We start from the raw sequence: 26,020 nt of genomic DNA, 5'->3' as shown, positions 1-26,020 counted from the left end.
TATAAACACATCATAAAAACAGATAAAACAAGAGCAGAGAGCCCAGAAGGGTAGAGCTGTCTTTTAGATAGCACTGCCAGAGGACCAGGCCCACTGAACCAGACTTCAAGACAACAGACATTTATTGAACTCCAGTTCTGCATCAGGCATTGGGATGTTGCTTTTGGGGATACAAGAGTGAGACGCTTTTTCTGCCCTCAAAGAGTTGATGAGAGGAGACTGAGACTCGCAGGGCTGCCAGACAAGACAGGATGCATTATACATTCAAAGAGAGAAAAGAGCTTAGGGAAGTCAAGGGAGAGAGTGGCTATGTTGGACCATAAACATTGGGAACTCTACATGCAAAGGATGGGGCTTGAAGTACTTCTGCAGCTTTTGATAAGAAAGTAAGAGGAGCTGTGTGGTGGTGACACATGCCTTTAATCCCAGCAATCAGGAGGCAGAGGCAGGTGTATCTCTGTGAGTTCAAGGCCAGCCTGGTCCACCAGAGCTAGTTCCAGGACAGGCTCCAAAGCTACAGAGAAACCCCGTCTTGAAAAAAAAAAAAGAAAAAAGAAAGAGGACGACTTAAAGGACAGGATAGAGCAAAGAGTACATATGAACAATCGTTCACCCCCACCTATGTGTTGCCATGGTAAATGGCTTCGCTCTTTATCATTTACTCAAGAAATGCATTGTGACCCTGAAGAAGTTTCTGTAACCTTCTTATTAAGTTTGTTGCTAAGTGTGTATATATAACAACTTCGGTGAGCAAAGATGCTAGAGGGAATTGGAATAAAAAAATTAGAGCAGAAAAAAATACAACAAAGAATTAGAGAGTTCGAACTGGAGAACTGAGAACTGGAAATAAAAAGCCCGATGATGTCATCCTGCGTGTTGGCCGCTTCCGCTTCTGGCCCACGGGTGCGGTTCCGCAGCATTTTATTCCCAGAACAGAAGTTCTACTTTAGGTGGCTCCAAGACTTAGAGACAAAGGAACAAACAAGGGAGTTCAGAAGGTGATTCCAATGTGACCACTCACATAAATGAGAGAGAGAGAGAGAGAGAGAGAGAGAGAGCGAGAGAGAGAGAGAGAGAGAGAGAATGCTAAGTGAAATCTGAAAAGTTGACACTAACAGAAGAAGGTCTGTGTTGTGTGTGTGTGTGTGTGTGTGTGTGTGTGTGTGTTGCAGGAGGTGAGATTAAACCCTCAGGGGCTGTAATCCTGAGCAGTCATTTTCCTGCTTTAGAACCAGTATGCTGTCGGTTTCCAAGAGCTTGGTGAAAGATGCAAGAGTCTGATTTTAAATCTCAGAGTTGGGATGCACTGGTCTTGGGATAAACTAATATAACTACCGATACTTTCTGGTCAGACAGCACATTCTGAAGGGGCTTTAGATGAAAGATCTTTTTTTGATAGAACTGCTATGTGTCCTTTTTATGGACAGCCCAGGTTTTTGATGTGTAAGATGAGATGAAATAAAAATTGTGGCAGCAAATTTATAGACATGTGAAATAATACTCCACAGTAGGGCATTCTTTATAATTATCAGCATAAGTAGCACTATCCACCGACCTTAAATCACCACCAGTGCCATTTTTACTGTAGAGGATAAGAGTTATGGTTCGTGGACTCTGTAAATTTCGTGTCTTGACAAAGGTGATCTACCTTCTAGCCTGCCTGTCTCAGTGATCCATAATCACCGCTACTCTGGTGCTGGAAGGATGTGATAGAGGGCTCCTAAAAGGCTCTCGGTAGGAGCAAAGTGTTGTTCACATCTAACAGGATCCCTGTGGGATTTGAAAGTGTGAGGATGCTAGTTTGAGGCATTCGGAGCCTAATCCAACTGACGGCACCTCTTATGTAGCAAGCGTCACTATCTTGGTTCCTGCAGTTTCTAATTAAGATATTTGAAAGTTAATAGACATATGCATATCCTAGCACCACTGGCTTATTTATGATCATGTTACTGACTGAAACCAAGCCCCCCATGAATGCTCTGCTACTGAGTTGCACTGCTAGCTCATAGCTGACCTCTCAATATTGTTCTTTGTCAGTACAGTAAGGTCCTCATCCAGTTTCACTGGGATTCCAAAATAGGTCCTCAGGTACACAGTGCATGACTCACAAAGGAGCGACTTATCCTTCTGCCACGATCTACTCAGCTGTAAAGTCAATTCATTTCTTCTTTCCCTGGTCACTTTCCTGCAGCTGGTATCCAGCTAAAACACTTGGCAAACACCTGCTGTTTGTGAGATTTTTCATATTAGATATGGTATGAGCTTAATGAAAGGAAGATGTCTGGAAAGGAAGCCACTGTTTTAGCTTACAGTGTCTTTATATCCTAAAGCTGTTTCTGCTATTAGCGCCATCTAGGGCTGTTATTAATAACATGGACATCCATGGATGTTATTAGTGACACCAATGTCCAGGGCTGTTATTAGTGACACCACTGTCCATGGCTGCTATTAGTAGTAAGACAATCTACAGATGTTGTTAGTGACATCACCATCCATGGTTGTTATTAGTGACACCATCATCCATGCCTGCTGTTAGTGACATCACCATCCATGGCTGTTATTATTGACACTATCATCCATGACTGCAATTAGTGACACATCATCCATGACTACTATTAGTGAAATCGCCATCCATACATACTATTGGCGACATCACCATCCATGGCTACATCTTCCTAGCTGGCCTGCTGGAAACCAGCTCCAGCTTTATACCTTGTTCTGTCAAAGTAAAAGTATGGATTCCTTCTCTAACAATTATCTGCTATCCTAGGCTCTCTTTAGTGCCTGAGTTTCTTTGGGCTTTTGTGTTTTTTTTTTTTTTTTTTTTTTTTTTTTTTTTTTTTTTTTTTTTTTTTTTTTTTTTTTTTTTTTTTTTTTTTTTTTGCTATCTCCTAACATTCTGGACCCTACTGGCACCAGCTAAGGTCAGTGGCATCATTTTAGAGGCATCAATGCTTCTGTAATATTTTTCTTCTCCACTAAGCTAATTGACTCAGGAGCCAACTGTTTAGCAGAAGACAACTGGCTCATCTCTCTCTGGCCCAATGTGGATCCTGTTCTTGAGACGCATTCAGAAGAGTTGAGTATTATCTTTCAGGGGTGCGCAGGGAGGGAGGTGAATGGGAAGCCAGGCACACGCTCCACTACAAAGTTTGCGTTTGTTGAAGTAGAGCCCGGGTGTGGCTTTATGGGACAGATCTGCTGAGCTGTTACCCTAGTGTCCAGAAAGAAGAGACAGATGAGTGATGAGGTACGCATTCCTATGGCATCCGCGAGGCTCCTTTCCAGCCACACATGCATGCTTTGGGTTTCCGTGGCTACCATCCTTTTGAAAGTGGACAAATAAGAATCATTTACACTTATGATACACATCCCCCAGTGGTTCCACAGATGTAAGTGTTGTGAAGCTGCTAAATGAACATGATTAAGGTGTGCATATTACACGGCACAATATAGCTAATTCTTTTTGTGGGGAACGTACTTAACCGCTACCCTCAACAGTTTGTCAGCTTCTATTCACTGACTGCAGTCACCATGCTGTACATTAGATTTCTGAATTTATTCTTCCTCTCTCATTGGAACCTAGTGTTGTCAATGAGAGGAACTCGTGTTTTTAGGCTGAATGAATCGTGTTCCATCATATACATTTAGCATCAACAGTACTTTCTTATCGTTCGTTTACTATGGACACTTGGATTTTTTTTTTTAACCCTTAACTACATCATTTGTCAGGTAAGTACACTGTACACCAGGCACAACAGAAAACTCTAAAATTATAAAGATAACTAAATTAGGACTGATTTACGTCTGTTACTAAGGTTATTTTGAAGTAATCTGAAGCATAAAAGTAGATTACTATTATAGATTTTTCTAGATCAATAAGATATGTTTTAGTCAAATTATATATTTTTATTAATGAAATGTTACCATTAAATTACTAATTAATTCACTCAATGAGTATTCCTATAGCTTCTTCTGGTTTTGGAAACAGGGTTTCTAAATGTTGCCCTGTCTGTCCTGGAACTCACTCTGTAGGCCAGGCTGTCCTCAGACAAACTTGCTGCCTGTTTCCCAAGTGCTGGAATTAAAGGTATGTGTCAATGAGTACTTCTTGTATTCTTCTTGCCTTTAGATACTGTCAAAGGCACTAAACACAGGCCTGTCAATAAAATGTCCTGACCCTACTATCACGGAACTCCAGTGGGATGAATTCAGTTAATACTTCAGATAGTACTGGTCATTTTTTCCCTTCGGAATTTTTTATGGGTGAGCAATCATTGTATTTTAGGATTTTGTACATTATATCTAAGAGTTACATTTTATTTTTGAAAACACTTGCTTTTAGAATACATAATAGATTATTAGTCTCGATTATTTCTGATAGGCTTTGTGGCATAAACAATCAATTTAGACACTTGGCTTTCATTTTTGAATTAGGATTGCTCTACCTTATATCCTGATTTATACTTCTGAAAACATTGAATTTGTTCTAACATTTACAGCGTCTGGAATAAAGGTATTTCAGAAGACCAAACAGGAGAGATGAAATCCAGAGACTTTAATGGTGAGTGGGAAAGACACACTGAGTTCAAAGTTGCTTTTCTGGCTTCCTATGCATCTGAAGAAGAAGACCAGCAGTGTTTCTTATATCATTCTATCAGTTTTAATTTTTATATCCCCCTTCTTCTCTCTTTTTTCCCTTCTCTTTTTGTCATCCCTCTCTCTCTCCCTTCCTTTCTTTCTTCCTTTTGACATAAGGTGTCATGGGGCTTGAAGTGGGTTTGAACACACTCAAGGATGACTTCAAGGTCACTCAAGTATGACATTGAATAATTTGTGAAGTGGTAGGGATGGCCCCAGGGTCTTGTATAAACTAGATAAACACCTTACCAACTAAGCCATATGCAGCCCTATTTTAATCTTTGTGAAGAAAATGCTGAATATTATGTAGCTCTTGAGGTATGTAACAAAGTTAGAGGTTTTAACTCCCCCTTTGAGGAGAAGAAAAAACATAGGTTTTTATTTTTTTCTTTCTTCTTACTTTATTTAACTCTTGATTAAAATATTGTCTGCAGGGTATATGCATGTATATAGACTACGTGTGCTGTTTCAAAAGATGAAATACATGTTTATTCTAGGTCCAGAGTGGCCAACTTTGTCAAAACACTGGACCGTGCAATGCTTTGCCCAGTACAGCTTTAGAATTCTTTCTGAGCCTGCTGCTGCCTCTGATCTCGGTCCGCAGTTTGCAACAACAAAGACGCAGCTTGAGAGATTTCCCTTCAAATCCACATCAGCTCAATGTGGATCAAATCCTGCAAGCTGCTTTGATGTTTCGCAGTCAATAAACATGCCTGGTAAATTTGGCTGCTTCTCCCAGCATTAACCAACTGGTCTGTTTTGGACTGACTGAAAGTTCAGTTTCCAAGGGAGTCCCTGTGCTCACACATGCCAGGCAGTGCACAGCATTTGAGCAATATTTATCCCTTGAAACAGATACATGCCTGTGGTCATCTCACTGGTCACTTCTGCATTAAACTTGACCATTTCCCTTTGTGGGGTGACAATACCTCAAATTAATATTAGACCTAAGAGCGTTCCAGAAAGGTATTTACCTGCACTAATGACAGCTTTACTATAAAACTTTGACTTTTTTCTGCAAGATAATCAAGACCTTTGACTGGCTGGGGTAAGAGCTTTGGCAAATGACCGAATCAAGTCATTTATCACATTTGATGTGCACACACATAATATATTCTTGTGATAAATACACTTAAATTCCATACTCTTCAGCATTTTAAGGTATATAATATATCAACTAGAGTTTTTATATTGTACACTGGATATCTTGAGTTTTCTCCCTGCTCAACTGAATCTTCATGACCTTTGACCTATGACTTTATCTATACCCCTCTTTGCAGACCCATGTGCAACCATTCTACATAGTAGTGAATATGACTACTATCAATGCTTCATATAAGTGGAATTTGAATGCTATAATATGCAGATATTGATGTAGTCTTTCTTTCCCAAGTACAGGTCAAGAAGGTTATCTCATGGGAAGACATTTCCCAAAATAAGGTAGAGAAATATTTGCAGCCATTTTCTTAAAAAAAAAAACCTCTTAAACTATCTTAGCTCTTTCTGGGCAGTGGTGGTGCACACCTTTAATCCCAGAACTTGGGAGGCAAAGGCAGGTGGAGCTCTGTGAGTTTGAGGCCAGCCTGGTCTACTAGAGCTAGTTCCAGGACAGCTAGGACTGTTATACAAAGAACCCTGTATCAAAAACCAAAATCAAAAAACGTCTTAGTTCTTAAAAAGCACCTTTTTTTTGGCCATTGACTTTCAGTCAGTGATCACTGTAGTAATTTAAGGAGTTATACATGTGTGACAATGGTTTTCTCTATGTCCTCAGGAATGCGAGGAATATTAGGTATTATATATCATTAGAGCAATTACTTGTATACCTTCAATAGAAAGCGACTCAATGGATAGGATTTCGTGAAACAATTGTTTGGTATAGAACAGATTTAATTACACTTCTTAAATTGTCCAGAAATACACCTGCGACACTATACAAATTAGAAACAATGAAGCGAGCTAGGTCTGAGTTGAGAAACTCCCATAACAGGGTGCAGGTCAGTTGTCAAGAAGAGAGCTGTAATAGTAGATAAGTAAGCAAATCACTGTGGAATCCTTGTCCAAGGAGCATAACTCATTAGGGAAAGTGGATTCCAGAAAGAGCTACCAACAGAGAATTGAAAGATGGGAGAACATTTCTTTCTCTTTAATTCCATAAATAATAGCTTTAATGAACTGAAAGAAAGCAAATCCCATGAGCCATAGGAGCTTTGTAAATAAAGAAACCAGCCTTCCCGGGAGAACAAGGTTAGGATCTAGTTTTAGGTTGGCAGGTTTCCTGGGAATAATGTTTGACTTCCAAAGTTAGCATGTTTGGACTCACTGTGCTTCATTTTTTTTCAAAGTGGTCACCAGATAATGCCTTAAATACCTCATTGACTGGAAGGTGTTCCATCAAATATTTATTTGAATCTCCAAGAAAATATGGCCTAAGGGGTAAAAATAGACAAATGTGTCATTTACCTTAATGGAAATAAATTTAGTATGTTCTGATGCTATCCAACTGAGCTACAAGAAAGGAATGGAAATTATGTGGGGAATAGACAGGGAAGAGTAAGACATCAGAGAAGAAGAGGGAGTCCTCATGGTTCCACCCTAAGGTCACAAATGGGGAAGCTAGGAGATTTAGGAGGAGTACATGAAGTGGAGCCTGGATGAGTCTATGTTAATAAGTATGTTACTAACTGGGCCCACTTGGAGGGCTGATATATTCCCCTTTGTCTGCTATAGTCTGTGTGCATGGAAGCCCTCCTCAGACTTTCTTCTGGAAGACTCAATACCTAACGCAATGGTATTTTGGAGTGATGTTTTGGATGTTGATGGATGAGTCCCCATGCATAGAATAAGCATTCTTGTAAGACACTTGAGTGAGATGGAACTCCTTTCTCTACCCTGTGAAGTCATAGCAAGAATAAAGTCATGTGTGGATGACAGTGTGACTCCATCCATCCCAGATTCCTAGGACTGTGACATCCTTGTCTTGATTTTCCCAACTTCTAGAACTTAGGGAACTATATTTCTGGTATTTATGCAACTCAGCCTATGATATTCTGTTATGGAATACCTATATCAACAAAGAGTCCTTTTCAGTGTAGCTATGGTTAAATTATTTCTTTGATCACTTCTCATCCCCTCTATCATACTCATTTCCCTATCATTGCAATATTACACGTTGATATATATTTTGGGGTTGGAGGATATGATGGCTAATTTTGATTGTCAGTATGAAACAGAATAGAATAAACTGAAAAGTGCTTCAATGAGGGTCTAGATCAGATTGACATGTCGGCATGTCTGCAGGGGATATCTTTATTACAATAATCGAAGTGAGAAGACCTGTCTATTATGGGTGGTACCATTTCATAAGATGATGTGGGATTCCTGTCTGTATGCTATGAATATAATTTTTCACCATTGTCTAATAAAAAAGCTGCTTTGGCCTATGGCAGGGCAGAATAAAGCCAGTCAGGAAATCCAAACAGAGATGTATAGAGAGAATAGGTGGAGTAAAAGAGACACCGTGTAGCTGCCAAAGGAGAAAGATGCCAGAATCTTACCAGTAGGTCACAGTGTTGTGATGATACACAGATTAATAGAAATGGGTTAAATAAGATGTAAGAGCTAGCTAGAAATACACCTGAGCCATTGGTCAAACAGTGTTGTAATTAATATAGTTTCTGTGTGATTATTTGGGTCTGGATGGCTGAGAAACCAACGTGCAGTCTCTGATTTCAATAAGCAGAGGATCCTGAACTTTATTGGTGAAGAAAGTGAGCTGAGCACAAACATAAATTAATTCTCTCTCTCTCTCTCTCTCTCTCTCTCTCTCTCTCTCTCTCTCTCTCTCTCTCTCTCTCTCCCCCTATGGACATATTATGAGTAGGTGCTTTAAGTTTGTGCTGCCTTAACCTCTCTACAGTGATGGACTACAACTTGGAATTATGAACAAAATAAAACTTTTCTCCATGAAAGTACTTTTGTCAGTGTAGTTTATCACAACAACAGGAAACAAGTAAGTATAGCATGAATTCTAATAGAAACCTGGAGTCAGCTATCTGGGGTTAAAAGCAGAGAAGCAGAGCAGCCAGCCACTAGTTCTTACCTCTATGAAATACTCAGACCAAATGGGGTATCCTGTCTCTGCAAGTCCTAAGCCTGAATGCCATGAACTCCTGTCTCCTCCTGCCTTATACTCCTCTCTCCACCCAGTCATATTCCTTCCTGTCTCTACGTCCCTAGAGCTGGGATCAAAGGCCTGTGACTCCCAAGTACTAGGATTAAAAAGGTGTGAGCCACTCCTGCTGGGCTCTGATTCTCTTTTAGACTGGATCGATCTTGTGTAGACCAGGCTGGCCTTGAACTCACAGAGATCCCTCTGCCTCTCTCTGCCTCCCAAGTGCTGGGATTAATGGTGTCTGCCACCACTGCCTGGCCTCTATGGCTAACTAGTGGCTAGCTCCACACTCTGATCTTCAGACAAGCTTTATTTGTTAAAGCACAAACAAAATATCACCACAAGTAAGACAGAGGGCTTCTTACTGTAATCATGACATGAGATAAGCAAAAGGAATGTGCTGATAAATTTTATATCACATTGACTATGGATGTTGTATTGGTTTGCTTTTGTTTAATGAATATCTGAACATGCTGCTTTGTAAATACAAGAGGTTTATTTCATAATATCATGTGGAGTATACATCCATAATCAGTATTCTTACTATTTTGTCCTTTTTATGATGGCCCCAAGTAGATGGCATGCAGTGAGAGCAAGTATAGGAAAGAGAGACGACACTGAAAAAGCCAAGGATTCTACTACTCCTTTCAAGGTAATCTTCTCAACTGAACTAAGGACCTTACACTAGGCCTTGTTTCTTAAAAGTTACCAGATCACCACCCCATCACTACCCCCTGGGGGACCAAGATTACAACACAGAGAAGAAGTATGAATAAGCAGCCAGAACAATCATTGGACAGACCCAACTCACACACTGCTGCATCTGTGCATTCAGCATCCATGCTCCATCTCCTGAAAGATGAAGAAAATCCACAAGGTTGTTCAGCTTGATAATTCTGCTATTTTCATTCCATTTCCTGAAAGTCAGGGCTGGCCTGTGAAAAGCTGTTGAACAACATCCTCAGTGTGAAATGTCAGCCCCTACTCTAACCTTCTCCCCCTTTTCAGAGCATCAAGTGAAGACTCACCTGGAGGTTCATTCTTGACTGCCCAGACCAGAAATAATTACACAGAAATTATATTATTTAAAACACTGCTTGGCCAATAGCTTAAGCCTATTGCTAGCTAGCTCTTTTATCTTAAATTAACCCATTTCCATTATTTTATATTTTACCTCAAGGCTCTTGGTTTATTGGTAAAGTTCCCAGGCATCTGTCTCCTTAGGCAGCAACTACATGGCTTTTCTCTGACTTCACCTACTCTCTCTCTCTCTCCATCTCTATTTGCATTTCCTGCCTGGCTTTACTTTGTTAAGCCATTGGCTGAAATCAGCTTTATTCATTAACCAATAAAAGCAATACATATACAGAAGAACTTCCCATACCAATCATCAGGTTGTACAGTGGCTTTCTGACTTTGGTAGTTGATACAAGAAGGGCATTTGTATACTATTAATAATTGTCTGCCCAAGTCCTGCCTGGAAAACCATGATTGTTTATGGAAAGTATCTTTAATAAAGATGATACAGTTTGGCTTGGAAAAAGAGATTATAGGACATAAATGTCTAGGGTACAAACCATAATGGATTCTGATCAATGTTCATAAAAGACTATTGGTTTTCTGAATACTCATATATAGAGAGTGGGAATAAATTTATTTTTTGTAGTTGAAGGCCTAGTTTTATCCTAAAATACAGTGTTTGGCATTAGACACCTTTGAACCAAGCCCAGGGAACTTCTACAGTGGGGACATGGTACCTGACACATTCTAAACATTTGTGACGTTTTCTCATTCATTTCTGTCCCTAACACTTATATTTTTCCATTTTGAAAGCAAAATCTTGTGTTTGTGTAGAGGGTTGTTAGAAAAAAATGAAAATTATAGTGTTGAACACCAACCCTGTAACAAGAGAACCACCCACCTATGATACTGAAAAATATAGTATTTTTCATTTTTAATTGGTTTTATTGAGCTATACATTTTTCTCTGCTCCCCTCCCTGCCTTTCCTCTCCCCTTCAACTCTCTCCCATGGTCCCCATGCTCCAAATTTACTCAGGAAATCTTGTCTTTTTCTACTTACCATGTAGATTACATCCATATATGTCTCTCTTAGGGTCCTCATTATTGTCTAGCTTCTCTCAGATTGTGATTTGAGGGTGGTTTTCTTTGCTTTATGTTTAAAAACCATTTATGAGTGTGTACATTGATAACTGTCTTTCTGGGTCTGGTTTACCTCACTCAAGATGATGTTTTCTAGCTCCATCCATTTTCCTGCAAATTTCAAGATGCCATTATTTTTCTTTGCTGTGTAGTACTCCATTGTGTACTTTTTTTTAAAAATCCATTCTTCCATTGAGGGACATTTAGGTTGTTTCTAGGTTCTGGCTATGACAGACAGTGCTGCTATGAATACAGTTGAGCACATGTCCTTGTGGTATGATTGAGTATCCTTTGGATATATACCCAGAAGTGGTAGTGCTGGGTGATTGAAGAAGGCTGTTTCCTAATTTTCTGAGAAATCATCATACAGATATTCAAAGGGGATGTACTAGTTTGTACTCCCACAAGCAACGCAGGAGTGTTCCCTTTACCCCACAACCTCTCCAGCATAAGTTGTCATCAGTGTTTTTGATCTTGGCCATTCTTACAGGTGTAAAATGGAATCTCAGAGTTGTTTTGATATTTATTTCCCTGATGGATAAGGATGTTGAGCATTTCCTTAAGTATTTTCAGCCATTTTAGATTACTTTGTTGAAAATATAGAATATTTTTGTTCCACAGTAAACAGAAAAATAAGTCAAGACTCAGAATGAAAAAACTAATCCAAGATGTAACCCTGAGAGTCTGGGAGATTGAATTCTGTTATCATACACTTTTCCCATTATGTTCGGTGGTCGCCTTCTCTCTCCACAAGAATTTACAATCTTCATGATACAAGCTAGTATAAAAGAACATTTGATGTTTATAATTGTGAAGAAATGCATTAACTGAAGGACAAGTCTAACTATGAGATAAGTAAAATGTTCTAATAAATATTTCTGAAAATCTAAAGCTATCAAAGGATCCCATTATTACCTTTAGACCTACGTATCATAATTTTTTGGTGATTTCTTTTTTCATGATTATATTTTAAGATATGACTAAGAATTAAAGTGACTCCCTTTTCAAAACAGTGATTCCAATTTTTTCCTCTTGCTCATATATAGATATTAGGGGAACAAAGTTCTGTGCTTAGAAAACTGATTTTACTTGTTTTCAGTACAGTACTAAAAACATTGGAAGAACAGTGTCAGCCTAAGTGAAAAATGTCTAATTATCCATGTCACATTTCTGCCTCTTTGAACTTTTCAGTTTTCATTTTTGGGCAAATTACAATATGTGACAATCCAGCATTGCTTAAATTCTGTAAGAACCATGAACGATACATCGGAGGGTAAGCAATACACTCCTACCATTAAGTTCCACATTAATCAGGATAATCACAAAGTCAAACACATGAAACCAAGATTCTGCTTTATTGTTTAGGCAATTGCAGTGAACAGGTCATAAAAGGAAAAGCAGTGACCTATTGGAGAAGGCAGATTCTGACAATGTTCCATTTAAAAGTTCTTTGTCTTCCTGACGTTGGCAGTTGGGGCTTTCTGATATGGTCACTGATGTTAAAACTGATGGGGAAATCCGGCATTTTATTGCCATAACTTGTTTCATTTGGAAGATTTCTTCTTTCAATGGCCTGCTGATGCTATGAAGTGTTCATGTCCTTTCTGTTCTCAGATTAATTCTTGGAGGAAAGTTGAATTTGTAAGTGTTGCCCAATGATGTGCCTTACACAAAGTGTCTTTATTATTTCACAAGTTAGACAATAGGCAGGGCAACGGAACCCAGTGAATAACTTCTTTGTTGTTTCTCAAACTGAATAAAAAGCCTTGACCTTCAAGAAATGCACACCTGGGGGTGTTAATGAGACAGAGTAGAATGACCTGAGGTTGGGGAGATCAGGGGTCTGTCCCCCAACTAGCTCATGGTTTTGGAAGGAAATCTCTTCTTTTCTCTTGTTTCCCAAAGTACTTTTCCTATATGAAAATGAGAAATAAAGCAAGAAATGAAGATATTCTTTCTAGTCCCATAGAGCTAGTGCCATACATAGTAGGCACATAGGGAAATAATTTTTAGCCTCTGAGGGTGTTAATAAAATTTCGATCAAAGTTGAGAAGCAGCAACATGGTAAGGAATCATATTTATTCTTTCTGACAGACAGATCACTCTCTGCTGTCTTATCATGAATTACTCTGAATTGAAAGTTGCATTTTGAGGTAGAGAAGCTGATGTTTAAATAAATATTAGTGTTGCATGGTGGTTCTAAGTGTGGACTCTGGAGGTGAATATTGCTGGGGTCTGGATCCCAGCATCTCTTTTCTGGCAGGTCATCCTGTGACCATTCTCATGCACTGCAAATAAAGAGACTTCTTTGCCTTGTAGAGAATTGGTAGCTTGAAGGTAGCAGCAAATTCACAAAGAACAGAATTCCAGTTCTTTCTGGGTTCTGCATCTAAGGCAGACATGCTCACACTTGATTGCTTTCTGACTAGAATTTAGGGTGTTTGACAAATCCCTCCACGGTACCAATAACGAGAACATATTATGTCATCCCTGAACAAATTCTTGTACCACCCACCTGTCTACACACCTTCTCAGCGGTTGTGTTCCCTCCTCAGCTTGAGGCTTTTAAGGATCAACACTGTAGAACTGGGTTCACAGCAGCCATGCAATTAGCAAGCTTTCTGAAAAACTACCTCCATTTGTGGCTGCTAATGTATTTGCTATAGATTTTAGTGACAGAAATAGTGATATTAATGTTGTCAACAGCTATGTCACTGCTTGCAGGCATCATGTAAACCAAAAGGTTACATTTTAAATTATGAAAGGCTAGGTTTTTAAAAAAAAGTCCTTCATTTTTCTGACTTGTCACAGTAGAGTTTAAGATTATATTATAGGTACTCAGAATTAATCATAACATGTTAGGCTAGGTGGATATGAAATATACTGTGGGAGGACTATGCAGTGTATTTGAAGTATTTCCATTTGTTATGCTATCAGTTAAAAACATATTTTATAAATAGTCCCAACATTTACCCAGATGTCTGTTTTTCCTATCAAGTATATCTATTTTTTCTACACATCTTTGCTTTGAAATTCTATATTAAGAGTGCAAGTGAAGTAGAACAACTATTTTCAATTGCTGCTAGCGACACACACACACACACATGTATGCACACACACAATGCACTCACACACATGTACGCATATATATACACACACACACTGCATGTGGGAAGTATTGTATACTGTTAGGAGCCTGGATATTTAACATTGCCCAACCTTATAGTGTTGCCACTATGCCCACTTTATAAATTGAAACCTAGAGATTGAGCAACTTGTTCAAGACCACTGGAAGGCAGAGCAGTGTCACCAGGGTAAAATGAAGTGGGTTTGACTTTTAAAATCAACACTTCACCTATCATTTACACCACATCCATTACCATGCCCACCGCTATAAATCATAGCTACTATTTCTGTGTTTTTGACTCCAGTTTTCTTCTTAAGACCAAAATGAATGTTTTTTTTTCTTTTCTCTGGAGAACATGAGAAAGTAGTGCAGATGAATCCGTGGGTGCTCTGTGACCTGGGGGAGCAGTAACAGGAATTTACTCTGGGAATTAACAGGCTGAAATCCCTTCTCTTGGCTTTTGAGACTTGATGCTGCTTTCAAAAGGTTTGTGTGTTGGTAAAATTCTAAAATTTACCCTCCGAAGTCTGGGCCCAGTCTGCTGCGTGAGATGCTTTCTTTCTTACATGCCTTTGGTCAGTCAACTTCCCTTCTCACATTCAACATGGATGTGCACTGGGAGAACATGGTTGGAAGGACATGGAATTTGAGTAAGCCTCCCATCACTTCAGGATGAAGACGGCTAACCAAAATGTTTGCACAGTGACTTGCTTTGTGTGCTTATGCATGTATCAGATGTCTCCCAGGTACTTTCTGCGTACAAGCCAGTCTTCCTGCCAGAGGCTGAAAGTAAATAGGACGATAAACAAAGACTTTCAGGAGGCCATCTTGATGCCTGCTGCCGCCCGGGAGTTTAGAATTGACTTCTGGGCTGTTTCACACAGAAGGGTGTCATTATCCTTGGGCCGAAACCCAAATCACATGAAGAATTGTGTTTTGATGCATCATTACAGTGTTACTCAGTTTCTGCTGATAGGTTCACCTCTCACCGCATGATAGAATCTGGGAGGATGTATTCTATCAGAATCTCAAGTTCTTTGGTTGTTTGCATTGTAAAGCTTTAAGCTCAGACCAAAGATGAATTTTCAACTATCCATAAGAAACCAGAAATGATTTTGTAGTTCGGGGGCGATTGCTTTGAGTATTTGTTTCAAGTAAAGCTTGCTGAATGATGCATGCTAGCTATTTAAGCATCTTATTAGGTTCTTGCACTGACTATGGTTTGTTCTTGGTGAGACTGATTATGGCTTAGAATGAGGAGATCTTGGTCTTTAGAGGGTGAAGTATTTGAATTCTGTTTATCCTATTGTTATATTAGGGAATTCAGCTATTAAAAGAATACACGAAACTTTGCACTGTAATCAGTCCATATTTGGAGAAAATTCATTTGCAGCACACTTTAAATTCCAGTGCCATTAGTTTATTCCAGCTACACTGAAGACAAGTAAGAGGAAATGAATGCTATTGTGTCTGTAGATGGAATGCTAAGATTCCTGGGTATGAACAAGAAATTCTTGACGAATTATGGATTACTTCCTGAAGTCAGTTAGACAATAATGGTGATTGTAGATTTCATTACATAAATGGTATTAACTTCTGACCTTTGCACTAATTTCCCTAAATTGAAAGATTTTTTTTTTTAATAGAGAACCTGCCAGCAAAAATTTGCACAGTAGAAAGAAAGTAGTCATGGAATTTGTTTATTGTTGTTTCATTCCTTTTGGTCATAGAATAAGTTTATAAATGCAGAGGTTTGGTTTTGGATGGGGTTCATTTGGTTATAGCACAGGAATGGCTTTAGTTGTAGGCTGCCTAAATTTCAAAGAATTCAGCCTCATTGCTCTTCATTGATTTATACTCAAATTTGGGATTTGGTGATCTACAAAGCCAGACCAATAACTTCACCTAGTTAACTACCTGGAGTTTTTAAATTCATGGATCTTGGAGAAGGACCAACAACTGCCACTTTACTAAAGCAGCTTAATTCTTAGCTGCATTTTAAGTATTTATCCTTATATGCACAGATAAGTGTGGCTCTCATCCCTCATGAAAGAAGCTTCTGTTTGCAACAGACAGAGATCATTACAGAAAATCTCAACCAATCAAAATATAAAGAACAAATGATCTGGTGGTGCCCAGCCCCAGCTGATAGCTACATCTACAACACAACTCCTACAACTGACGTTCCGGGAACATCACAGAAGCGAGGGTAGATTGTAAGGGCCAGTGCAATGGGAAATCTGCTAAGAGACTGCATTTCCTAGAAATGTCAGGGACACTACTATGTCTCAACAATATGGCTGCCTAAACAAGACCCGAAGAGAGATTACACCAAGAGTCACATTAACAAGGAAAGGGAACATCTCACTAGATCCCAGCCCTAGACAAATAAGTGCAGACAACTAAGAAATGCTGGGGGTGGGAGAAATAGTCTTCCCCAGGGGAGAGCACACCAATAGCCTATCCAACATTAAACAGTGAGCCCTGAAAACATACATACAAATAACACTATACAGACTGAGCGGGCTGTGCTTTTGTGCTTAGGAATATGTATATATATGTGTGTATAATATAATAGCAATTAATGAAAAATTAGGCCATGAATTTGAAAGGGTACAAGGGGAGGTACATGGCAAGGTTTGAAGTTTGCAAAGGGAAGAGGTAAATAATAGATGATATGAATATAATATCAAAACCAGAAATATTTTCTCCACATTCCAAGGGCTTTGAAGTTCCCAAAGTTCAGATAAACTTAATCCTCAGCAAAGTTACTCAATTGTCTAATAAGTACTGAGGATTTTTTGTTTTTTACTCTTTACAGTATAATTAATTTTACATTTTACGTCTTTGTGATTGTTTCCCGTCACCTCTAATTAAATCCCTTGCCTTAATGCCCATGTTAAGAATGAGGCAGGTGCGATCTAACCTTTGGATTTTATAAGTAACTTTAAAAAATGACAGCAATTTTTTTTAGTTACACTGACTGACCCTTAAATCTTTTTAAAAAGATTCTTTTGATTTCAGAAGTAGACTAAAAAAAAAAATCCCAAGATATCCATGTGAACAAGCACTCATGTGTGTCTGTCTGTCTGTCTGTACGCATGTAGGTGTTCTTGCCCCTGGAAGATAGAAGTTGACACTGGGATGTCTACCTCAAGTTTTATCCACCTAATTTTTTTCTGCGAGAGCCTTTCACTGATTCTGGTGCTCATAGTTTGATTAGCTTAGCCGGAGTGCGACACCCATGGATTTGTCTCTGGATCCCCAGTAGCAGAGTGATAGGCGTGTGATACCAAGCTCTGAATTTACATATGATCTGGGGATCCGAACTCATGTCTGAATACTTCAACAGCAAATGCCTTAACCACTGAGATATCTCTCTAGCCCAATGCTTTCTCTACCCTGCGTTTTAGAAAAACTTCTTGCTTTCACTAGATTTGTTATTATACTTTGGATATCACTGTGAGTAAAAAAGGAAAACTTGTTTGAATTCAAAGCCATTTTCTTTTCTTTTACTATTAATATTACCAACTTACATGTATATAGTAGGGATTAGGCTACTTTGTTAAGCACATCCTCTACCGCTGAATTACTCCCCAATTTACATCCATCTTAGAGAGATAGAAGTAGCAAGCATAATCAAGTCAAACCAACTGCAAGTTTCACAAAATGAATCAGCTGAGAGTTACACCATATTGAGTCACACCATATGGAGGAGTCACACCATATGGAGGAGTTACACCATACGGAGTTACACCATGTGGAGACTGAGTCCACTGGCATCTTGGAAGCTCTTGGGTCCCCATAGGATTGCAGAGAAGAGAAACCAGAGAAACTCCAGAATAGAGGGAAAGGTAGTGACCATAGGACCATGAATGAGCCAGATCTCATCAGAATGGAAGGAGAGAAGAGCCCAAGATTTCAAAGGGGATCAAAAGACAGACTGACAGACAGGGAACATGAGGCTCATCTCTTTCCAATTTGCATGCTTACGTCCCCAGCTCTGCCTGGAATATTTTCTGCCTTTACCATCACAGTTACTAGAAATTGGAAAAGCAATGAAGGCAAACCCATCAAGTGCGGAAGGGCAGCTGGGTTTGCAACGTCCTTGTTTCCAACGGAACTGAGTAAGCAAGCATCGCTCTTCCTTCTGCCTCTGTAACAGAACAGCCATGCTCATTTGAGCAGGAGCCGTGTGTGATGACTTCCGAGGGCCTGGGAATTCCCGGGGTAGGCCGGAATGCTCCAGATTTCAGTGATTCAGAACTCCAGTGCGTTGCTCTCAACCCTCTCACCCTCAATTTGTCTTCCAATAATAAATAATGTAAATAATGCTAAAATTAAATGAAAGACCATTTCACAAGAAAATAAACAAAACCCTAAACATTAAAATGACAGAGGGGTCCCGAAACAGAGTGGGAAGCCCTGGAGTGGTGGCCTTACTGTGGTAAAACTAAATCATCAGTACCAACAGGGTCTAATAAACCATTCAGCGTGATGAAAGGGTACTATTCCGTTATGAAGCCCAGAAGGCTCTGCCTCTGCTAATACCATGAAGAGAATAGGTTAAAAGACTTTAAATGGGATTGCCAGGGCCTTCTGCAAAAAAATAAAAAAAAGAAGAAAGGAAGGAAGGAAGCAAGGAGGAGAGGAAGAGAGAAAATGCAGGTTACAGGTAATTTGCCTTTATTAATGTATACAATGGGATAGTAGTAAAAATGAGAAGTATCTGTGATAGTAAACAATTGAGTTAATGAATTAAAATTATGGTATTGAATGACAGGTTAGGGATAAAAGGAGCTGACCCACTGATGTTATACTTAATACGCATTTTAGAGCAACAATGAGTTAAACCCAGGGCAGATGCTTGTCCTGCTCCCTATTTACAAAGCAGCGTGCTCTATATCTGGTGCAGTTCTGCGAAGGTGGGTATTGTGTCATTCACGTTATCGGCGTAAAAATCCACGGAACGCTTCCCAGGAAAAATGCTACTCTTTCAATTCATTATTTTGACATTTGTCTCCTCGTGTGAGTCTACATAGTCTCTGACCTGTAAATGTTACCTAATGAACTGATTTAGTAACAGTACTTGAAAGTGAACTTTTTTTTTTTAAGATGTGAAATTAGCTACTTTTAAATATAATCTTTTGGCAATAGTTCCCTGACACTGTAGCCTCGTATGTTTTCAATTACATTGAATGAAGTTTAATGGAAAATGATCCCTTATTCCCATGGTACCCTTTTCTATTGTTCCTTTGCTAGTGCTCAAGAATAAAGATGCAGCGTTGAACGGAAAAAAAAAGTTATTTATGGTATTGTCCTCTTTTCTCTGTGCCTCTCAAGTAGTATAAAGATAAATGCTGCGGGTTCTCCATCTGGGCATGTTTTAGTAGATGAGAAGTAGTTAATCATGATGACAGACTTTCCTGGTGCGACTCCAAATACTGCCAAGTTTCTCTTATGGCAAAAGTTGGCGCAAGTCACTACTTCCCTGAAGGGCATTGTGACATTTTTTTTTTTCTCTTGGGGCATCCTAAAGGGCTTGGGTTTTGCAATGGATTGAATGTGTTAATGATTCTGGCCTCGTTTTCTGAATCTGTGATTAAGTCTATACTAATTTGTTTTCTCAAATAATAGTGTTTCTGGGCACAACTGTGTAACTCTGTGAATGTGCTGTTATTGGAGTGGAGAAGCACTAACCAGCTTTCAGTTCTTTCTCAGAACCAACAGATATTGATGTCGCTGATATGAGGTGATAGGCAAGAGTGATTTTTGAAAACATGTGAAGAAAACCTCCAGGGAAAAAATATTTCTATTCCCTTAATCAGAAACCTTTAACTTTGTGGGTTTGACTGATCATTGAATAAGATGCCTACTGCTCTCAGAGCCAATGCTGTACACAACAACAGCAATTGTATTCAGTCTTTGCAAAATGCTGTGCATATGTATTGTCACAGCACGGTTTTTGTAGTTTTATGTAGTTGAATTCAAAACGTAAAGCTTTTCATGTGTAATTGGATATTTGTGGGATATGAGTATTTCTGTATTTAATCAGCCCTACTAAGATCCTTGATGCTGAAGAAAATGATAAGTCAGCCACAGTCCTGTCTCAGCATTGGTCCATCTAGCCACGACATCTTTCTTTTACAAAACATCTTCCTCATTGCGTGTTTAAGGTATATTAGCTCCTGTTGATCAGAATGTTTCCATGAATTATGAAACCATCAAACAAAAGGATGATGTATCTAATCTGTATGTGTAATGGACTTGTGATCTTGGATGAATGTTGGAGTTTGATTTGTGTACTTTCAACATGAAATATTGAATTTTGTATCCCCATGGAGACATGGTGTCTTAGGTAGAGATTCTATTGCTGTGAATAGGCACCATGGCAACTTGTATGAAGAAAAAAATTATTTGGAGATAGTTTACAATTTCAACCCATTACCATCATGACAGACATGTGCTGTAAAAGGAGATGAGAATTTGACATCCTGATCCTCAGGCACCAGGAAGTGAACTATGTGCCACATGAAGCATAGCTTGAGCATAGAAGACCTCAAAGCCTATCCCAACTCTGACACACTTCCTCTAGCAAGGCCACACTTATTTCACCAAATTCTTACCTCCTAATAGTGCTACTCCCTGTGGTGTCATTAAACCAAGTTGAAATGAAATCATAGGGAGAGATGGTATAATCTGTTCAAGCTGATGTCCACATGAAAAGAGGAAGTGTATAGTTCAAAACAATAAGTTTTGTATAATATATATATGTATATATATACTCATGCATGTATGTATATATATATTTGTATAATGTTCATTTGTACTCATAATAGATATGGAAATAGCTGGTGTGTGTAAACTAATGAATAGATAAAAACAAGTGGTACATATTGACTATGGAATGTTACTCAGTGAGTGAAGGATGAAGCAGTATTGCTACTAACAAAATGAGTTGAATTGGAGACTATTATGTTAAATTAGACTTGGCATAAAAAGATAAGTAGTTGATGATCTTACCTGTATTGAATCTAAAACCCTTGATCTGGAACTTGAAAGTTGAAGGGTAATTACCAGATGCTGGAGAGACTAGCAGGGAGGAAGACAATGGCTATTGGGCTACAGTATGCTATAAGCAAGAGGTTTGGATGTGGTACAATATGGTAGAGTCACTGTAGGGAGACTAGTGAGTTGGATGCTGTCCAGAGATAAAAGAAAGGATTTGGAAGGATTTTGTCATAAAGGGTTGGTGAATGTTTGAAGAGATGCGTTGGTTTAACTTAGATAGCTTAGATATTATACCATGTATACATGTATATACATGTGTCAAATGTTCCATTAATGTGTGTATTTTTAAAGTTTTCATGTCAGTTAAGATTAAAAAAAAAATAGAAGCTGAGCCTGGTCGTTCATACCTGTAATCACAGAATTCGGGAGGCTAAGGTAGGAGGGTTACCACAAATTCAAAGGCAGCTGGGTTATACTGTGTGCTCAAAGATAGCCTGGACTGTTAATCAATCAATACATTTGTTTCTAAGAAGAGAAAAAGACACACTGAAGTGGGTACTCAAACCTTAAGCAAACACCTTGGGATGGTTATAAGAGACCCTAAAAAGGAGAACTTCACCTGAAAGCCAGGTGTTGGACTCTCATCAGCGACTGAATGGGAAGCACCTTGACCTTGAGTATCGCTCCTAAGGAACTTTGAATGAGTCCACTTCCTTTGTTTAAGACAGTCTGAGGTGTTTTGTCAAGGCAGCCCGAACAGACTGTGCTCATCATTAGTATCTTTGCTAGGGCATTTGGAATCTTAACTTCATTTGCCTCAGATGTATCTGAAGTCTCCAGGCCACGTATCTTGAATAAGATCACTGTTCTTGTGTTTGGAGCATGCTGCCGTGTGATGTCCGCCATGCTTTAAATTATGAAGCAGTGTGTAGTTAATTGAGTGTGCAACGGTATACAGAGTGGAGTGAAACTCTCCTCACTTTGGGATGCTGAGTTCCTTTCTTTGGATTCCTCTTGTGCTTGATGAAACTTGTGATTTCTTTGTTATGAGTATCTTAGAAGGATCAAGTGAGCTTCTTATGTATGTGGAACTGCTTTAAAGACCCCCCCAATGCTGTAGAAAATCCTACAGCCAGTAGCCTTTAAGTTACCCGCCCACAGGGGCATGGCCTCTTATACTATTTATGCCAATGTAAAGCTGCGTCCGGCTGCTGATTCAGTTGCTGTTGCTGTTGTCTGTTCCAGCAGAGGATTCTGATTTGTGAGTCTACCCCTAAATAAACAACCATTTATTATTCTCAGTTCTGAAGTAGTGTGGAATTTTTTTAAGCATCCTTCATCACCCCAAATTCTATATAAATTTTATAGAAAGTTCTACTCATAGTCCTGAAAAGGGAAAGGTACCAGTTAAGTAGAGAAAGAATCATCAAAAGGTATGGACTATCTGTTCTGTCATCCCCTCCCACCCCACAGCACTGTGGACAATCTCTGAGATAGAAGAGACATGCTCACCACAGTCCTAATTCCTCCTTATGCTGGTGATAGGGGCACCTGGGAGCTTTAGTTCAAAGAGTTGGAGCCTCCTTTCAGGTCCTGCCTGAACTTCTGCCCCAGGCCCATCTGGAGCTGACCGTTCAGAAGTACGCGATTATAAGGAAGCACAATAGCATAATGGGGTTAACGTTTTTCCGTGGATGTGTGACATCAGGTGTGACATTTGTCTGCCCTTTTCCTGCTTGCCGAGCTCTACCAGTGTTATAGCAGGCCTTCTTGTGAACTTGGATAAAACCTAACATATCAGCGAGGCGATCTGGGCCTCAGTTTCCTCAAATGAGGAAGTGAGAAAATATTCTTCAGAGTCTGGAAAGATGTTCTCAGCAGTTGAAAGCATGTACTACTCTCACGGAGGACTTGAGTTTGATTTTCGGGCACATCATAGCTGCCTGCAACTCCAGCTCCAGGGTATATATCCTAAGCCTTTTCTGGCATTCATGGCTACCTCCACTCATCTACACAAGCCTACACACAGACATGCTCATATACACAAATTAAAAATAAAATAAATCTTTAAAAAAGATTGTATGATTTGAAGCTCTGTACAGATTTGAGTGATACTATCTGTACTATGTGAACTTTGGGCTAAATTGTATTTCTGCTGAAACGTTGCCCTAGTTATTAATTTCTAAAGCATCACTTATAAAATTCATCCACAAGCCAGGCGTATTGGTTTTCTAAGATTTCCTCATTACTCTTGCTTAGAAACCGCCTTTCCTGCTCTAAAGGTCTTCAGTGGACTTTCTTATTGATTGTATTTCCCCTGTGCATGACGTAAGCCCCCTCTTATTTTCACTTCTTGATTGCATAATTAGTATTGAGAATTTTAGTGTACAGATTTTCAAGTTTATCAGGTGTCCTTCTACCTATTTCTTCTTTAACTTGAAAGATAAAATGACTTTTTATACTCTCTGCTTAATTCATATTTTCATTTTCATGTTCTACTTACTATGTTTTATGCTCATGTTTTAAATACTTTATAGCAAAGCTATCATATGGAACAAATTATTGTAACACATTCAAAATTTGCGATTTCGACGGGTGAACTTGAAAATTTCAACTTAGGTTGGCTACTAGGATTGATATTTCTTGAATCAAATTACCACATAATCAAAAAAGGTTTTAAGCGGGTAACTTTGTTTTAATTTAGACCGGCATAAGGGAGCCTGCAAGCTGGACTACCAGTCACCGCCTATTTCTTCCTCTCAGAGAAACCCCAAGAGGTCACTTCATAAACAAGTAATTATTGAACACACCCAAGAGGATCTGGATCTTATTCCCAGATCTGCCATTAAGCAAATTGCTTAATACCCTTGTCTTCCTTGGCACAAGGTTGTGCTGAGGATAGAGTTAGAGAGAACAGATGCCTCAATACCCTCGAAAGCCAGCGTGCTCTGTGACTCCAGCTCCTCACGACTATCCGTAATAAACACATTACATAATGCCTATGGTGTGTGCCTTTTCCAGCCCCCAACAAAATCATGCTTCCATTGTGAAAACGCTCTATGAAACCAAAGCCTCATTGTTTTATATATAATGGAGGCTTTATGATTTAGCAACCAGTCTCGTAATACAGTCAGTTTATTTTAGGTAAGGTTGGGTTTAAAGAAGCCATGTTGTCTCCTGCTTATATGGCAGATGAAGACTACACTGCCAGAGTACAGTTTTTTTTTTTTTTTGATTTGGTTTTGATAGAATTACAAATTAGAAGACACAAATGAAAGCGGGATCACATTTCTCAACTGTGTGATCTTGGGTAAAAATGATATTGACTTGGGTTAGCATTGCTGTTCCTATTTTCTCAGCCCCTGGCCTTCTCACAGGCCCCTTGAGTACCACAGTGGTGCTCTTGGCCTTGTCATCAAGGGTTCTCGAGGCTGGTCTCACCTCACTACTGCTCCCTCAGTTCTTCCAGGAAACATAGTCTTTTGGCGCACAGAGAGGCATGCAAACAGTTCCCTAGATAGTCTGCTCACTCTCACCTTCTGCTGTACTAGGAGATTATGAGAAGGTCATCCAATAGAGTCTTGATGGAAGCATAGGAGATGATGCTGCCGGAGGCATGCTCTGTGTGAACCACTTTGCTTGGGGAAATCACTTCTCCTTGCTAAAGAAAATGTTTTCTTCATCAAAAAATTTCATTTACCTACAGATATATGCACATGCCTATTCATACACATATGATTCATACCCCTCTCTCTCTCTCTCTCTCTCTCTCTCTCTCACACACACACACACACACACACACACACACACACACACACACTTTTCTCCTAACAAACATACAGAACTCAAAAACCCTCAACAACCCACTCTGGTATTGTGTTCATCCAATCACTCATTCCTGTGATACTTTCAAAATGTGGGCTGATCTGAACTGGTAGACATAGTCTCCCAATTTGTGCATAAGCCTCAGGACACAGGCTTCCAAGTACATGTCATAGTCTGCAACTGTTTATGTCAGAGAGAAGCTTTCTCAAAAGATTGCAGAGATCCTAAGAGCATGGGAGAAACTCTGGAAAGTACCTTATAATGAACATCAAGTTCCCAGGAATACGTTATGGAACGAGACTGGAACGGTGGTTCTAGGACTCACCACTAACGCAGTGACAGATATGTAATAGACACGTAGTATGGTACTTGTGCCCTAACAAGGTTGCTCTTTTTTATAGCACATTGCTGTACTGGAACAGGGAGCAACCTGAAGCTGGGAAGATGAGTTGGAAGCCTGGCAGTCACTCAGGTGAGAGGTAATGTCATTCTGAGCTAGGAAAATTCAGTGGGTTTGAAGAGAAATGGAAAGAGTTGCGAGGCACAAGTTGGTAAAGCAGGAATCCGCTGTTTAACTGTGTATAAAAAAGTTAATGAGACGTCTGAAGGAGCTAAGAGTATTTCCTGATAGAATTCGTTTGTGTGAACATGGGAGACACTTCTGAGAACAAGAAAGACAAAAGAGTAAGATTAGAGAGAAGCGAGACGGGCACGAGAGCTCAGACCCACACTTACCCGGTTTGAGGGACTCATGGGAAGCCCAGCAGGGATTACAAAGTGGCTGATTACATACAGGCTGGATGTTCAGGAGTCAGATCTGACCTAGAGTATAACCCGTGGGCTTCCATCGGTTGCATGGGAGTCTTCTGAGCAGTTAGCTGCTCAAGGAGAATGGGATCAACTAGAAGATGGCATTGAAAAGGCTCTGAGCAGCTGGAGAAATGTCTCGTTCATCATCCCCAACAGGCTTCTCTACACACAGTGGAGCCATTCAGGACTTTTCATGGAAATCTTGCGGAGAGTGAACAGACTCAGTAGAGATTAACTTCTCAAAGAAAGATGCAGCAAAAACAGTCACTAA

General features: G+C 39.4%; 1 long non-coding RNA gene across 2 annotated transcripts in view; it reads left to right on the top strand.

Annotated features, from left to right (window-relative positions):
- Positions 1-25,423, top strand: part of LOC126501740 (uncharacterized) — a 40,852-nt gene extending 15,429 nt beyond the window's left edge. The window contains exons 4-5 of one of the 2 annotated variants that reach the window (XR_007591789.1): positions 4,503-4,564; positions 25,341-25,423. This is a non-coding gene — a long non-coding RNA (uncharacterized lncRNA). The remainder of the gene's footprint in view (positions 1-4,502; positions 4,565-25,340) is intronic. The other variant, XR_007591790.1, reaches the window with a different exon arrangement.
- Positions 25,424-26,020: the final 597 nt, after the last annotated feature.

The sequence above is a fragment of the Alexandromys fortis genome, unplaced genomic scaffold (assembly GCF_014885135.2).
Source record: "Alexandromys fortis isolate MF-2015 unplaced genomic scaffold, M_Fortis_MF-2015_v1.1 scaffold_5, whole genome shotgun sequence".
NCBI lineage: Eukaryota > Metazoa > Chordata > Mammalia > Rodentia > Cricetidae > Alexandromys > Alexandromys fortis.
This window is presented reverse-complemented; position numbering and strand designations above follow the sequence as displayed.